General features: G+C 35.3%; 1 protein-coding gene across 3 annotated transcripts in view; it reads left to right on the top strand.

Moving 5' to 3' along the window:
* Positions 1–8,308: 8,308 nt before the first annotated feature.
* Positions 8,309–17,980, top strand: part of LOC112052131 (tsukushi) — a 115,846-nt gene continuing 106,174 nt past the window's right edge. For all 3 annotated transcript variants that reach the window (XM_024091080.2, XM_024091083.2, XM_024091082.2), the window contains exon 1: positions 8,309–8,588. The gene's annotated coding sequence lies outside the window, so the exon portion shown is untranslated. The remainder of the gene's footprint in view (positions 8,589–17,980) is intronic.

Below are 17,980 nucleotides of genomic sequence, written 5' to 3'. Positions count from 1 at the left end.
CCATCGTTATAACTAAATTACGATAAAATTCTTTGTATCGTATACAGGTTTTGATTAATTACCATAAACTTTCCAAAATCCTGCTTTATTTGGTACCATGATTAATTAGTCGTTATCAACCCATAATCGGCTCACTGCTGAGCTCAAGTCTCCTCTCAGAATGAGAGGGGTTAGGCCAATAGTCCACCACCCAATGCGGATTGGCAGACTTCACACATGCAGATAATTAAGAAAATTGTGTTGTTGTTTCCTCACGATGTTTTTCCTTTACCGTTTAAGACACGTGATATTTAATTTCTTAAAATGCACACAACTGGAAAGTTTGAGGTGCATGCCCCGGATCGGTTTCGAACCCACACCCACAACAATCGGAAGCAGAGGTCATATCACGGGCCATAATTAATTACTATAAATTTTTTTTTTTTTCAAAAACCTTCCATAGTTGAATGTGTAAAGGAATGCATGAATTCCTTTGGCGCTGACATGTGACCAAGTGAAGAGAAATAGACAAGATGTCAACCAATGGCGTCAAAGTTGTTCCAGCCCTATGTCATTCGTCCCAACGCAATGAAAAAGATAGCGGTATTTCCGGGAGCACCGCCATTGATTGAATTTCGTCAATGTAGGTCTGTTTATATCTACAGACATTTGCCAGTCACGTGCCGTGGCAGACAAAATAATATTCTTCTATACAGTGTTTATTAACGTATTTATTATATAAAGCTATCGTAACGCGGCTGCGCAGACGTAGTCAGACCCGGGCCGCGCCTGGCTAGTATTCGCGGAAATAATGTTTTGCAGTTCATGTCTGTAGAGTCTTTTTCATAAAACCTGAATTAAAGTTGACAGCGCCTTACACAAATTACAATAAGATCGCCATTACCAAATAACAATGAGAGCCAGTAAGACATTAGCGCCGCCTCTGGGAGACTTCTTTCATGAAAATGACTTTAAGTGTCTCTGTGACTTTAAGTGTGTGAGCTACCTGCTGCAGCGTGAATAGACGATGTCTGTGGGTGTCTGCCACGCTACTTGTAATGGTGTGCGAGTAGTTTGAGATATGCCTTGTATACTTTTTGTAGTTGTGGCCGGAGGCCCGTGTGCGGGAGCCCTTAGAGCTTAGACTACAATATTATAACGTTTCTAATATTATGTCACAAAACAGCCATAATTGTACTTGTGGGTACTTGATGATGTACAATTTATTACACATAGTAAACCTTTATCCAATTGCACTTGTAAATACATTAGTTTAGAATCATGATTACTGATATCACGACAATTGTGTAGGATTACGATAGGCGAATGTTTGCTAGAGCATGCGTATAATCTTAATAAAAAAATCTTATTAAAAAACAAAAAACCCGACTTAAGAACCCGGATCTCCTATAAGGAGGTAGTGGACTGTTAAAATTGGCTGATAATAATGAATGTCAATGAATAAACACCAGAATTTTTACACTATCACACACACTAATATTATAAAGGCGAAAGTTTGTTAGTGTGTAAGTGTGAAAGTGTGTAAGTGTATAAGTGTGTTTATTCCTCCTTTACGCTGTGGCTACTGACATGCTTAAATTTGGAATGAAAATAGATTTCACTCTGGATTAACACATAGTACTTTTCATCCCAGAAAAATCTATGGTTCCCGTGGGATTAGTGAAAAACTGAATTCCACGCGGACGAAGTCGCAGGCGTCCGCTAGTAAATAAATAAATTGAACCAAAATTGTACACTTCATATTATAACAAAGAAATGCAAAAGAACTTAGCACCTATAAGACTAGTTCACGTCATTTCAAACGTTGTTTAATCAGAACTTGGCAATTTTTTCACATATATGTTGCTGGCAGATGATTTACAAGTTCACACGGTCATATCCAAAAACGGCGAAACCAATTACACAATCCTCGAGCTAGAAGCAATGTTCTTAACGAATCACAGCAAAGTCCGTGTGAACTTGTAACTTACAAATTATACTGCTCCGTCTAATTGGCTCCCAAATTCATTAGCTTTGCTACTATTTGGAGCGGGCGTATCAAAGTTAAGTTTATCACATTACAACCCAGAATGGAGTCTTTTCTAACTATGTGAAATTTTAATTTTATGTCAAATGCAAGCTTATTAGCAAATGCAAATATTCCAAACGTTGTTTAATCAGAACTTGGCAATTTTTTCACATATGCTGGGAGATGATTTACAAGTTCACAATCACACGATAATATCCAAAAACGGCAAAACCAATTACACAATCCTCGAGCTAGAAGCAATGTTCTTAACGAATCACAGCAAAGTCCGTGTGAACTTGTAACTTACAAATTATACTGCTCAATCTAATTGGCTCCCAAATTCATTAGCTTTGCTACTATTTGGAGCGGGCGTATCAAAGTTAAGTTTATCACATTACAACCCAGAATAGAGCCTTTTCTAACCATGTGAAATTTGAATTTTATGTCAAATGCAAGTTAGAATGGAGCCTTTTCTAACTACATAATTTGAATTTTATGTCAAATGCAAGCTTATATAAAAAAATAAATTATACCTAACTAGCCAACGCGCTTTCTGTCGCTAGTCCTGTTCCCGTCAAGAATTTGGATATAAAATATAGCCTATGACACTTACAAATAACGTGGCTTTCTAGTAGTAAAAGAATTTTCAAAATCGGTTTAGTACTTAGATCAAATTTTTAAATTCAACCTACCAAAGTGCTTTTATACTAAGCCTACTTGAAATAAATGATTTTTTAAATTGAATATTGAGTTTGAAGACCTCATGATCTCAAACTACACAGTCTAAGCACTAAACCAACGACGTAGTAGGAAAGAAATAAATATAATTGTATTTAAAGTTTTTTTTTAATTCTTTACAAGTTAGCCCTTGACTACAATTTCACCTAATGGCAAGTGATGATGCAATCTAAGATGGAAGCGGGCTAATTTGGTAGGATAAGGATGAAAATCCACACCCCTTTCGGTTTCTACACGACATAGTACCGGAACGCTAAATCGCTTGGCGTCTTTGTAGGTGGTAGTGTGGTAACTAGCCACGACCAAACCTCACCGGATAGACCTAGACCAATTAATAAAACCTCAACTCTTCCGTCTTCCTCCTCCATGTTGTAAATCCACCAAGCCACGCCACGCCACGGAGGTCGTCAAAAAAATTTAATTTGAAAAATTAAGGATATTATCTCAAATATTGATTATAGATTGTGCTAGTTAAGCATGTTTACAAATACAAACAAAACACTACCGTTAGGTAAGTAATTAATAATGCCGACATATTAAATATTACAATTGCTCCATTCGATTCTAAACATTAAATACAAATATTTATAAAACTTAATGAAGAAACCCACGGCAGCTGATTTATAATGGACACAAAAAGTAGGCGGATGCTTTCTATGTTAGCGATGACAGATGTAATAAGAACGGGTGTAAAAATATTATAGTTGTCTATCCTAGTATAGGAGCAGGTGACATGATTTAATAATAAGTTTTAAGTTTGATAGTGCTAGTCTAAGAAAGCACTACAGATGTATTTTATATGTAGCATTTGTGTATTAGGGCTTTTGTTTAAGATTTCTTACAGGAGTAACTACAGAGAGTATTGGCGGTTTTTTTCAGCAGTTCCTGCCTTCCGAACAAGTCGATATCAGCTGTCAAAACAAGCGTAGAAATTTGAAGTTTCAAAGTACATATACTTGAAATAAATGTCTTCAATTTTATGTAGTAGCATTTCTAAAATTTCGGATTGAAAAGTAAAACCTGTAATGACAAGCACGGTTCTACAATGTACAGTACAGTGTGCAAACTGTATAGAACGGTGTGTATTTTTTTATCACAATTTTTTATTACAATCTCACCTGATGGTAAGTGATGATGCAATATAAGATAAAAGCGGCCTAACTTACTAGGAGGAGGATGAAAATCCTCACCAAGCTCTTCGCCTATAAAGGTAGACACATGAATATCTCGTATTGAAAGGGATTCAGGGTAAAAAAAATTGCACGCCCCGTTGTGACGTCGGCCATTGTTGGTATAATTCTTTAGAATGCCGCAGTAATTTTTCATAGCACGCCCTGAATTGACATGTCTTCCTCGAAGCGATTTATCTAAGTTGAGCATTCGGTCCTTTTTGGATACAAGAACGAATATAAATTGTAATCTTTACATTAACAGTCACAGAAGATAAAGTGGCGATTGAGTTAACAAAGAAAAATTGTTCTGGTTGTGTTAATAATAACTAGATACTGATACATTTATTATTATTGTATTTAAAGTAAACTGCCTCATTTTTTAATTGATTTGGTCATTTACGGGTACGGATCTTACGTACAGATACTAAAGCCATACTCGATGTGCATTGTTTATCAACAAACAAATTAAAAATGAGGGTATAAATCGCTAGTCATTTTACACTAAATATTAAATATACTCGTAATTAACTTACTGTATAAATGTATAATTGAAAATAAATTTGATTAATAAGCTTAGAACAATTACTACTCGTAGTTAATATAACCCTCACATTATGAGAGGAGACTCGAGCTGTGAGCCGTATATAGGTATTATTGTATTATTTATTGGGTTAAGTTAGCTCAAGTTCCTTTTTATTTCTCTATAAAAAGAAAAAGAAAGAATACAGGTTGATAATGACGATGATGATGAATACATTTTATACAGTAATTAAAAATAAATAAGTTATGAAATGACATGCGTTTTCTACCTTCCTTCTAATTTGTTCGTTAGTAAACAGTGTACATCGAATTAGTGACTGATTCTAATCCTAGGTCGAGCTTTTCTTTCTTCTTAGAAATTTTCAGTGCAGCCTGGAGTTGGAATTTCGGTGGTGTTAGCACGCTAAGTCGTCAGCGTCGGTCCCGATTATTATCATTTATAACAGCTGATAGTGATCGTTAAACAGTCATACATTATTTGAGTCAATCGCATTGGAGAAGCGTGGTGGGTCTATGCTCCATAACTCCTCTCGTATAAAGAGGGAGGCCCTTTAAAGTAGGCTGATAATGATTTATAGATATAGGTAACGCACATATTTGAAAATTTTGTAAGTCATAATTAATTTTACTTACACTGCATAAGGCTAAAAACTTTTAGCATATACGAGTAAAAAACGAAGGCCTGGCTATATCACGCTCTCGATCTACTTTATTGTCATAAAATAACTGTGACATTATAACTAAATACTTATATTGGAACCTGTTGACGTAACATTTAGCAACTTTCTTCTCTGACAATGTTATTATTAAAGTGATAAGTGGGTGCGATTTTTTTATCTTCTATTTATTTATGGTTAGCTGAGGAAGCATTTTTGAAATGTACCTCTAATAATTTTATTCTTCTGTTTATAGTCATAGTAAAATGCTAAACTGTTTGCACGCTCTTTAGGTATCGTCACTCGTATTTAGGAACATACGTATAAAACATTTTTGAAAATTACCATCTTTCATTTATATAAATATATTCTATATATAAAAATACGATTTATGCTTGGAGTATCTCTGCGTGACCGAATCAGAAATGAGCAGATCCACAGAAGAACCAAAGTCACCGACATAGCTCAACGAGTCGCGAAGCTGAAGTAGCAATGGGCGGGACACATAGTTCGAAGAGCCGATAGACGTTGGGGTCCCAAGGTGCTAGAATGGAGACCCCGCACTGGAAAGCGCGGTGTAGGTAGACTGATAACATCAAGTGAGTCGCAGGGATTCGCTGGATGCAGGCGGCTCAGGAACGTGGGCCTAACCCTTCTCATTCTGAGAGGAGACTTGAGCTCTGCAGTGAGCCAAATATGGGTTGTTAACGACAACGAGTTGACGAATTGACAAAAAATTAATTAACTGACTAACATCATCATTTTCAGCCCCGTTGATCATTCACTCCATACACCAAAGTCTTCTAAGGGCAACGGCAAGCACTCTTTGAGCCACCTGCATCTAAAGCCCTCCTGCTTCCTGTTACTTCTTGGATGTTATCGGGTAATGGAGAGTTACTACTAAATAACCATAAGTACTTAACATCGAATGTTATCTGCTTATAACATCAACTACCTATAATAATTATAATCTAAGGTAAAGTCCCCCAACATTTATCTAGAGATTTAGTCAAGCGCTAACTTATCGCCAGAAAAAGTAGTATTTCTTTCAAGTTTGTCTTGTACATTTCAAACAGGAATTCGCAATCTTAGGTATTAATCTCGGCACTTCGAGCATCGCCTGGTAGGCGGTAACAAACGCAGATACTTCGAGCCACGTCAGTTAGTTATCCTGATTCAGACGCCAATGGGCAACGCGTAGGCAAACTGCCAAGGGGGAATAATAGAATATGACAGAACAAACCGATGCGTAATATACCTAACCGCCATTAATCTTTTAATTATGTTTGTGTTCTAGTATGTTTTCGCTGGCAACAGCATTGTCTGTAATAAATCTCTTAACGAGCGAATATCTACTTGATGTTCATTTGAGCGATTTTGTTTGAACTGCATCTAGTGGTCTAAAGTCTGGCATTATAAATATATACATACCTACCCTCATCTGTTATTTATTAGTGATAAGAAATAAATGATTCATAATATTCACAGTCAAATAGGTTGCGTAATTAAATTTCAGTCAGACAATTTTTTATACAAAACCTAGGAAAGCGTGAAGTAGATCAAAAGCAACTTAATACAGTCAAATTAAGGATTAAATGAGCTTTCGTTTGACTTATTAGACGACTAAATAACTGATGATGATATTAAATAACATTACTCAACTGTTTATATCTGGCAACCATGTTGAAGTGTGAAAGCAGGCACCTTTTAAGTTCATACGTAAGCGTACGTTTTTTAATTAATTCATGAGGGAAGTAGATTAAATAACTTAAATAAAAAAATAATCGCTTAATATTATGCGATCGCAATTTTTTTTCTAATCCCGAAGAAATAACAGATGAGGGAATATATATATTTCTTAAGCTAGATCTAGTAGGTACTATGAGAGTGCATGCTTAATCTATATTCTCGTTCTTGGACCGAAAAAAATACTTACTATACCTACTAAATAAAGCCCCACTCGATGTGTACTGTTTACCAATAAATAAATTAAAAATTAAGGTATAAATCGCTAGTAATTTCACACCAAATAATAATTATAATTAACTTGTTTCGAAATTAAATTATATCGAATAAGCTTAGGACAATTAAATGTAGTTAATATATTTAGAATAAGACTTTTTAAGCATACCATAGAGTACATACTTAATTTAAAACAAATACGATTAAGTTATGGGAAGGCATGCGTTTTCTACCTTCATTTCTAATTTGTTTGTTGATAAACATTTTATACATCAAGTAGGTTTGTAGTATACTCGTAGTTCGTATATAACTGATAAGGTCTTTTGTTTTCTAGAGTTGGTAGAGAGCAACGTAGTTGTCATGGAAACGAACTCTCGTCAAAGCGCTGTAACTTTACAGAATCGCTATCCTGAACTTGATTTTTGTCCATAAAGATATATTTTCTTTCGCATCGAATAACCCCTTGTTGTTGAAAGATTCTTGCGATTTTGTCTAAAATGGGCCCTAAGTTTTAAGCTGACAATGACTGCTAATGTAAATAACATAATTACAAATAGAATAACTCATGATACGTGGTTACAAAATAGGTCACAAAGCTTTTTTTGGGAAGAATTTTTCACAAAGTTATTATGACAAGATATAAAAAATTATATTTCAAATTTTAATGATATTTTATTAAGGATAATGGCCCAAGAAATAAATTGTTAATAATAAAGTCAAGGTCAAAGGCCTTTTTTGTCTTTATGAAATTAGAGAAAATAGAAACATGAGCAAAAACGAGCTTTTTCTAGTATCACACGTACTTTAGTTAGGAACGTTATTATACAACGTTGAATTAGAGGGAATATAAAACTTTTCGTAGTGGTAGGAAAACATACAGTTAGAATTTAGTACAAACTAAACTAAAAATAATTATACAAAGCATAAACATATACTAAGCTACACATACACAAAGTCATAATACACATTCATAATCATCAAAGCCTTTTCGGGATTAAACGTAATAATGTGTTCTAAAAACACATTTAATAAATGCAGAATTAGGTAAAGGTAATTCAATTACGTTGTATGCACCCAAAGCGGGCGCCGCCTGAGCTCCAGCAAAAACAGCTTTTGACAGCTTGGCTTTGGAGCTTATGCGAAAATTTATAGAAAATTGCATGGAACACGCGTTGCGCTCGTAGGGTGCGCGGGAAATATCGGGGGGTGTATATTTAGAAAGCTTCAGGACGTAGACCGCCGGCAGTCTACGTCTCGCTTGCTAGCGGAGCGTACGTCTCTTCGGCTCCCTCCCGACATCGACGCACGCTCGATCCTCGTAATTAACATAAATGGAAAATAATTAATACGGTTCTAATTTTGTGTTCTGTGCCCCGAACTGGATTTGGACGTGTTTGTGCTGCGACGCCGCTTAAATTTGCTCGATAGTGACTGGTAATCTAATAACTGCCGCTTCCCTGTGTGAATGGACTCTTATATTGAAAATTGAAGCTATTTGTATGCGAGTTAAAGGTACGTGCAACTGTTAATTATTGCTATTAATTCTCCATATCAGCAGTTTCAATCAACCATTTCACTCGGTTGTTTCATTGTGTTGTTTATTGTATCGCGTATCAGAACTTTTTATTACCTCATTATCTGTATTTCAATTTTATTATCGTTAGGGTCACTTTGTTAGGTTTATCAATTATTGGACAATGACACGTGTTTCATATGAAACGACATTACTGAACGGAAAAAAATAAACAAGTATGAGTTATTGACCGTTCGTAAAAACTAGTTAAACTTACCGTTTAATTACATACCTCTCTTTCTTGTTGGAACTGAGATTGCTTCCTTATTTCTTCTAAAGTCTTTCAAATCGTAAATTAGAGTTGACATGACAAGCGACACATGATATACAAAAAGCTTATACGAACAGGAAATATTCATGAAACGGTACATGATTTATAGAACATTACGTGAATAGGTCGTATCGCAAATGTGACGTATAAGATATATTTATTGCTGTATCTTTTTCATGTTGAAACATTAGACGGCCGGTCAGTGAGCAGAGCAAGTGAGGCATGCGAAGAATTTCCACTATACGGACATTGCCCGCCAGGAAAATTCGCCTTTAGATATTTACAAAAACTCGACGTAAGGTTTCTCGGGGTGCGTGATACGGTTTATTTACCTTTACCGCTGTTTGATATTTTGTATATAATGCTGTGAATGGCGATGTTAAAGGGTTCTGTTATATTTGGCGGGGTAGAAGAGAGAAGAAGACTTAAACATAGGTCAAAAATTTTATTTATTTCATTAAACGTTTCAATTTGTTAGCATTTTAAAATAATAGCTAGCGATTTACTAAATTCAAATATCAAAAAGTTCATTAGTAATTTACAATAGATTTGTTTTTATTGAAAGTGCGTTTTCATTTTTATATTAAAATTCTGAAAATTTCATGACGATCATCTTTACTTAAAATAAATAATTATGTTTTCATTTTACTTTCGAAGTTCTTTCTGCCATAACTTTTAGATAATTTTGAACAATTTAGATGTAGGTATGAGTTATGGTTAGATTATAGAATATTATGACGAGTCAAATTACATATAGGTACTACCTACCTACTTAACTATATTTTTTAAATAAATATATTTAAGGAAGTCATGTTTTTTTATACCTAGTCAATACACAATATTTTACCTAGTCAATTTTATTTAAATTTAAGTAAATAAATAAGTACCTATCACTGTATTATTGAGTGGACAATTTTAATCTACAAAAACGTACTGTTAGCGTTTAGGAAAAACATAATTTCATACTGTATTATTTAAAGTAGAAATATGTAAAAAGTAACGGTATATTCAGACTGAAAAAAAACGGAATATAGGCCACAATATTATTATTGAGAGTAAATGACACGCTCTTACAAGAAATGCGTGCACTGAACCGTTTTTCATGTAAGTGCTCTGGGCGGTGTCTTTCTGTTTTATAAAATACTTTCGGGCTTCATTCACAAGAGCTTTCCGAGCAAAAAATCGTCAGAAGTGTTTCACATCTGCGGACGTGTATAAGATTTCTGCTAAACGTACTCTGTTACAATTTTAAGAACGCTTCAAAGGAAATGGAATTCATCTGCTTCGCGTGAACGCATTTGGCAATAGAACGTTTAATAATATTGTAAGCTTATGAGTATATACTCATAATACATATAATAAATATTTTGCTCTACTTTCGACCAGATCTATTTTCACTCATTCCTATCTTATTAAAAACTATCGGACGCCCGAGACTTCGTCCGCGTGGAATTCAGTTTTTCACAAATCCCGCGGGAACCATGGATTTTCCGGAATGAAAAGTAACATATGTGTTAATCCAGAGTAAAATCTATTTCCATTCCAAATTTCAGCCAAATCGCTTTAGTAGCCGCAGCGTAAAAGAGGATCAAACATACTTACACACTTACACACAAACTTTCGCCTCTATAATATTATAGTGAAGTGTGATTAATTTTCACGCCTTTACCAGTATTATTAAGTCACGAAATTACCTTTCATTGCGTATTAGTTACTCAATAATTACATTGCAACTTAGCAGAGCTTTTTGTGAAAACCTGGAACGATGAAGTAAGCTAGCGCCATGTTTAGTCCTTCCGCTAAAGACCATCGCCATTTACCAGTATGAGGGGCGCTGTAATTATATAGCTTGGCAAATTTGTTCGTAACACTCCCGATAGTGCGGCCGCGGCCGGGGCGTGTAGCGATGAATGAAAAACCCACGAATGATGCAACTCACGCGCACGCACGATTTCACACCCGCGCAGTCTTTCCACCCGTCGCCCGCATATCATGGTAGTGTCATCAATTTGCCAGACAATAGCAATATTTCTCTTTTGCTTAGTATAATTAAGGTGTGCCTGCATGACCTTCATTTTGCGTTGTTATAGGGATAGTTTGTACTACCCCTATAACGTTATAAGTTTTATTAACTTACAACCACCCTTACCCATACCTTACCTCAACATATTAATTGCATAACTTTGTACATAAAAATGAATTTGTTATGTATCTATATCTATTAGTTTGTTTGAGCGCGCTAATCTCAGGAACTACTGGTCCGATTTAAAAAATTCTTTCAGTGTTAGATAGCCCATTTATCGAGGAAGTCTATAGGCTATATATTATCCCCGTTTTCCTATGGGAACGGGAACTACGCGGGTAAAACCGCGCGACGTCAGCTAGTGTATTACTAAAACTAATTACTTCATGATACATCAAACAATGTTGTAATACTAAAACGTAACACCGTGTAAGACGATATAAAATGATTTCGCCTAAGATTTAATAGTCGCTCGGGACGCTCTGTATACTATTACCACCAATTAGTCGGTACAAGGCGGTTTACTTTGATAGCCGGCGGTAAGGCGATTGTAAACAGTAAATTGATCTGACCAGACCGCCCCGAAGTCACCTATAACACTCCGGGTTTAGATCGACTCTAACGATCATTAAAACTTGAAATTACTTCTTAATGCGGTTTTTATTTTGGTTACCTTCTTATTTATGATAGTAGATTTATCATTGCCTGCTACTCTTTTTAGTATTATAGTAGTTATAGATATATATTTGATTTTATCGTCATTATCCCAAGAAATCCTACTAATATTATAAACGCGAAAGTTTGCTTGGATGTTTGTTACTCTTTAGCGCCGCTACTACTGAAGCGATTTGGCTGAAATTGGAATGGAAATAGATTTTACTCTGGATTAACACATAGGCTTTTTAACCCGGAAAAATCCATGGTTTCCGAGGGATTTGTGAAAAACCAAATTCCACGCGGACGAAGTCGCGGGCGTCCGCTATTAGAATAAATATTAATGACTAGCTGGCCCCGCGCGGGAATAATATATAGCCTTCCTCGATAAATGGGCTATCTAACACTGAAAGAATTTTTCAAACCGGACCAGTAGTTCTTGAGATTAGCGCGTTCAACCAAACAAACAAACTCTTCAGCTTTATAATATTAGTATAGATAGTTTTTTTTACAGATTCTTATAGTTGACGGAACACACGGATGGTCTAACAAAGTAATGATATTACACAATATCACGATGTTTTATAGGTGTACGTGGAGTTTTTAAGGCATGGTTATTTTATAACCGATTTTTTTATTTAATGATTCTACCCATACTTCTGACGGTTTCTCCGCAGCATCGTATCAGAACGCTAAATCGCTTGGCGGTACGTCTTTGCCGGTAGGGTGGTAACTAGCCACAGGTGAAGCCACATTTATTATTATCACCAGACAAAGAAAAGCATCTCAATTCAGTTGTTGCATTATTTAATTGCTTAAGCTTAGCTTCATTAGCTGACCCAGTAAACGTTCTGCTGTGTATTTTTCTTTCATATAAAAATAGAAAAACTTGCCATAAAAAAAATTTAAATCGGTCAAGCCCTTTGCACAAATGATGTGGAAGGAGATTTTTAATTAGTGAAGAAAGCTGCGTTTATAGTAGTTCTACTTCTTCTTCTTCTTCTTCTTATAGTGCCATCTCCTATCGGAGGTCAGCAATCATTAAGGCTAATTTAACTTTGTTCACTGCTGCCCGAAAGAGTGATCTGGTACTCATACCAAACCATTGGCGCAAGTTCCTGAGCCAAGATGTACGTCTACGACCAGGCCTTCGTTTCCCCTTTATCTTTCCCTGGATAATAAGCTGGAGCAGGTGATATTTGGAGTTTCGCATTATATGATATACCCCATTATCAACCCATCTTGCTTCACTTATGCCTAGGATGTCTATGTGTAAACGGCACATCTCTTATTCAGTATTTTGCAGTTTTCCATCACTGTATAGGCTTCGCACGTTCCATGTTGCAATCTTCATAGCTGACCCGGGGATTCTTAGCACCCTCTGACCATTTAAGGTCCGCCGGAAACTGAGGGCCATTTTATAATTGTTTTCAGCCATAATGATTTTTCCTGGGAACATATAATGTGGTGGTATTCCGTTGCCTTCCACATCGCTGTTTGTAGCCGTATGAATGTGGTGTCCACTACTCAAAACGCCATACAATATCTGATTATCAACTGTTCCAGCCTCCTTAGCCTCCACTTAATAATCTATCAGTAGCGCAGCTGCCCGTTACTGAAGGAAAACGCTTATTTACTGACGGCGTTGACTCGTCAGGTCACAGAATTTTCATTGGATCTTATATAGCTTTTTGTAAGGAACCCTTTCCTAAGGAGTTCCCACTACATCCTCCAATTCTGCCGGTGTGTGGTCGGGAACTGCATACACAGTTAACCATGATATCTCAAGGTCATTCCACTATCCGCCACCTGTGGACCCCGGTAATAGCTCACACCTAAACCTTACCAGTTCTACTATTATATTCAATTTTTGTTTGAGCTTTCGTAATTTATAGTTGTGTTCGCTTAAGTCCTTGAATTGGTTTAATTAATATAACAGCACGACGTGTATTGGCAAACTAATGTACATGTATATTATGTTATCGATTAATAACGCTCTTGAAATCACCAATTAGCGTTGCGTAACTAAATCGATAGAATCTTAATAATAAATGAACCAATTAGTTGGCTTAGTGTTATGTTGATGAACCGGCATGAATTATGTAACTACCTACAGCCTACGGGTTAATGAAGAACGAATATTGCGGAAGCATTCCGTTGCTTTGGCTTTTATTTGTTTATTTTGGTTACTGATTGACTAAATTATTATTTGTTCTGTTGTTATTGAACAATTAGGCGAGTTGTGTTATTATCACACTAATATTATAAAGGCGAAAGTTCGTGTGTAAGTGTGAATGTTTGTTTCTCTTTTACGCTGTGGCTACTGAAGCGATTTGGAATTTGGAATAGATATAGATTTCACATAGGCAATTTTTCATTCCGGAAATATCTATGGTTCCCGTGGGATGTGTAAAAAACTGAATTCCACGCGGACGAAGTCGCGGGCGTCCGCTAATTTTTCATAAAGACTTGTTCTTAGCCTAATGATTATTATAAAAGGATTTTTATTAGTAATTACTAATTAATCTACTTTGCTATTATCTGCGAAAAACTGACGCATCCATCCTACTTTATATCACTCAGATTAAACAGAACTTAAACTATAGATTGTTATCATAAGGCAACTTAGATCAGTCTGTCTATTTTTTTGCTGTTCTATTAGCCTATTTATTAGAGATGGGCCGAGTATTCGGTTGATACTCGGTACTCGGCGTACTCGGCAGATTTTTTGATACTCGTACTCGGCCGAATAACTCGGTCGGTGAATGTACCTTGTTTAAGAAAATCATTATTTAGGTACATATAATTAAATCAACAGTGTTAATCAAAAAGTATTCATTAGTATTCAAAGGAAATCTTTGAAAATCTCAATTCAATTTAAATAAAATTAAAGTGAAAGATTTAATAGAGCAACTGTTGAGTTTCCCGTCGCTCTTCTCAACAGGAGACTGCGCCTTCTGAGCTGCTGGTAGAGTCACTACAAATAGTCAAACTTGAAGTTTCAAAAGTGCTAGTGCTAAGCCTACTTGAAAAAAACAATTTTGAATTGAATTAATACTTGTTTACGCGCGCGCAATGTGAATTTGATTGAACCGAGTTACTCGGCCGAGTATTCGGTTGAAAAAAAATTGAACCGAGTAAAACTCGGTATTCGTTACTCGGCAAAAGTGTTACTCGGCGCATCTCTACTATTTATTATTAGCCTAAAAAATATAAATACATTGCAGCAGTTAGGCACACTTTATCGGAGTTAATTATTGGATGGGTAATCTTTTTCAGCGTGTAGTTATTTTATGTGCCCTTCAAGATTCCATTCCATTACTGTCGAATACGCTTTTAAGTAACGGTTTCCAGAATCATTATCAGATTTCAGACTGCAGGAGATATGTCGCTTAGACCCACCATGTTGTTCATACATGAAAATTTCAATAAGGAAAGAAAAACTCAATATTTCATAATACAACCAAGGAGTCAAACCTACGACCTTTTCATACGGAGTCACAAAGCCTGAACCACAGGACCGATGAGGCAGTTTTCTTTATGTCGATTCAACAAAAATTAAAAAAAGAAAATTCATTCCAAGTTAGAGTAACTTTTTAAATACATTTCTGCTAAGTTAGAAATGTTTATTAAAGAACAGATATAGATCTTTAAATAAAAAAATGCCGATACAATCATTTTCCCATTAACGGACTCTAATTGTTTTTCGTCATTATCATACCAATTTGAAAATGTCAGTTATATTTTAATTGTCTGGATAGTGTGCTATTTGATGGCAGAGTTGTTTATGTTATTACAGTTAATTGGAGCTGTTAAAGTAATTCACCTTGATTCGTGATGGATTGTTTCAATTCTTATTAATTAATATTAACCGGTTATTAACCGGTTATTTTTCCGATCTTTTTTAAATTTTCACAGTTGCAGAGTGGAGTAGTAGCAAACTACACATTCAAATTTATTTAAATTATAGGTAATGAGAAAACTTTTGATACTTACTTGTACTATTAAGGGTCTGCGGGCCTATTTTGTATCTAGGTATAACCTTCAATTAATGAGTCTCTACATCGTTTCTCATCGTATTTTCATTTCATCGTATTTTAATTTAATAAAAAAATAATAATTATTATTATTTATCATCTAAAATAGTTGATTTTTAGTTACTAAGATCATCTAACGTGATCATTTCAACGGAATTACGTAAATACTACTTTTTCGTTAAAATAACGTTACTATCGGCTACTAACCACAACTGTACTAATTTTACTTTACGTAAAATGACTATTTATGTCATTTCGTTCAAAACACAATGTAAGATGATTGCAAAACGAAAATTCTACGAAATTATGTAGTGACTGATTGTTTGAATGGTACATCGAGGACTCTGGGAGGAGCATATTCTATGACAAATTAGCCCTTGACTGCGATCTAACCTGATGTCAAGCGACGCGATGCAGTTTATAAGATGGAAGTAGGCTTACTTGGAATAGGTTTAAGTCTACCCTTAGTTCTGACTGTTTCTACGGTAAATCGTTTTGGCGTAATACCCCAGTGTGGTAATTAGCCACGATCGAAGCCTCCAGACAAACTGCTGACAAACTTTCAGGCTTCTTAAAATGAGGTATAGCCTATCTCAGGTTCTTAATGTAACACTAGCGTGAAGTGAGGCATATAACTAATAAATAATGTTATTTTAAACATTATAATAAGATGAGCAAAATTACAGCAGCAGGATTTACGGGCTGGGTAGAGTTTGACCCGATGCCGGCTCCATGTAATCCGCACCGCGCGAAAGGCGTTAAAAGTTCCAAACAAACTCTAAACTTTGTTCTTACATTCATAAACATTTTACTTTGCGAACTCCCGACCCGATCCAGCGCACTTAATATTTCACGCCTAAAACATTTGAAAATGTTTTCTTGGTGTATTTTGTGTTAACTGGCCGTGTTGAAGTTGGAGTCGATTTGTTGATTTTTCTTTAATTGACTCGAACACTATGATTATGCCAACGACTTGCTGTTTACGTAGACAAAACTTAGATATCATGTCTTCAACTAAATCTCACCAATATTAGTGATCTATTTTTTGTGTGGTTTTTACAAAGCTTATAGGTACATTAGAAGAATACAAATAGAAATAGAGCCTTAAAATCTATTAAAGGTAAACTATAGACATGTTGTTGGCCTTTCAGTCTAAATGTAAGATTGAGTTATTGCGCCAATTTTAAAATAAGAGTAAAAATAAGTCTTTTGCTGTCCTAGATTTTGATTGGAAAAAGTCAAGTCTCTTTTATAGATAACTAGCGGACGCCCGCAACTTCGTCCGCGTGTAATTTAGTTTTTCACAAATTCCTCGGGAATCATGAATTTTTCCGGGATAAAAAGTAGCCTATGTGTTAATCCAGGCTATAATATATCTCAATACCAAATTTCAGCTAATTTGGTTAAGTAGTCGAGGCGTGAAAGAGTAACAAACATTCATATCATTAAAATCATCAGTTTTCGCAAATCCCGGGAAACCATGGATTTTTTCGGGATAAAAAGTAGCCTATGTTTTAATTCAGAGTAAAATCCATTTCCATTTAAAATTTTAGCCAAATCGCTTCAGTAGTGGCGGCGTTAAAGAGTAACGAACATCCAAACATCCATACAAACTTTCGCGTTTATAATATTACTAGAATTTTCAGTAAAAATCTAAATTTCGTCATACACCTACAGATACTATGTGCCCAAATAATTAGATTTATATCAACAAGTACCAATGTTTGAAGAAATTGGTCTTCAAGCACTACCTTACATCACATACCTACTCATACGTTTTTGAACCTAACCAAATATTATTATGAATAAATTACATTTATGTATCCCACCCTTATCCTGAATGGTGTACCTAACCATGCCATTAGTGGAACACAGTCGTATCTTAAAATTTAGATGCCTACATTTATATGCTTTTATCGTACGTAAAAGCTATGTTATGACGTTCTATATTGGCTTTTATTCAAATAAACTGTCACTTATCAGAGAAGTAACATCCTTTATGGACTAATTTTATAACCTCATATAGAAGTTACAGGGCATTTGATAGGCTCTTTAAGTGGTTATAAAATTTATAACAACTTTAAGGAATTTTTCGGCGGCAATACGTCTTCATAAATAATAAATGTTCAAATTAGGTGACAGTATTTATGGTTTGTGTTCTTGTTGCAATTAAAACTTACATGATGACTGCACTTTCACGCTGTTGCGCCTCAGAGTCTCAGGTTCGATTTATTATTAGCATTTTTTTTATTTAAATTCGTGTTTCGTTCGCTTCGTGCGTAAAAAAGTTTGTGCTTAAAAACGTAATCAGAATAGTTTTGGAATATATATTATAAAATATACTTT

This window comes from Bicyclus anynana, chromosome 1 (genome assembly GCF_947172395.1).
Source record: "Bicyclus anynana chromosome 1, ilBicAnyn1.1, whole genome shotgun sequence".
Classification (NCBI taxonomy): domain Eukaryota; kingdom Metazoa; phylum Arthropoda; class Insecta; order Lepidoptera; family Nymphalidae; genus Bicyclus; species Bicyclus anynana.
Note: the sequence above shows the minus strand (reverse complement) of the source record. Positions and strands in the feature narration are given on the sequence as shown.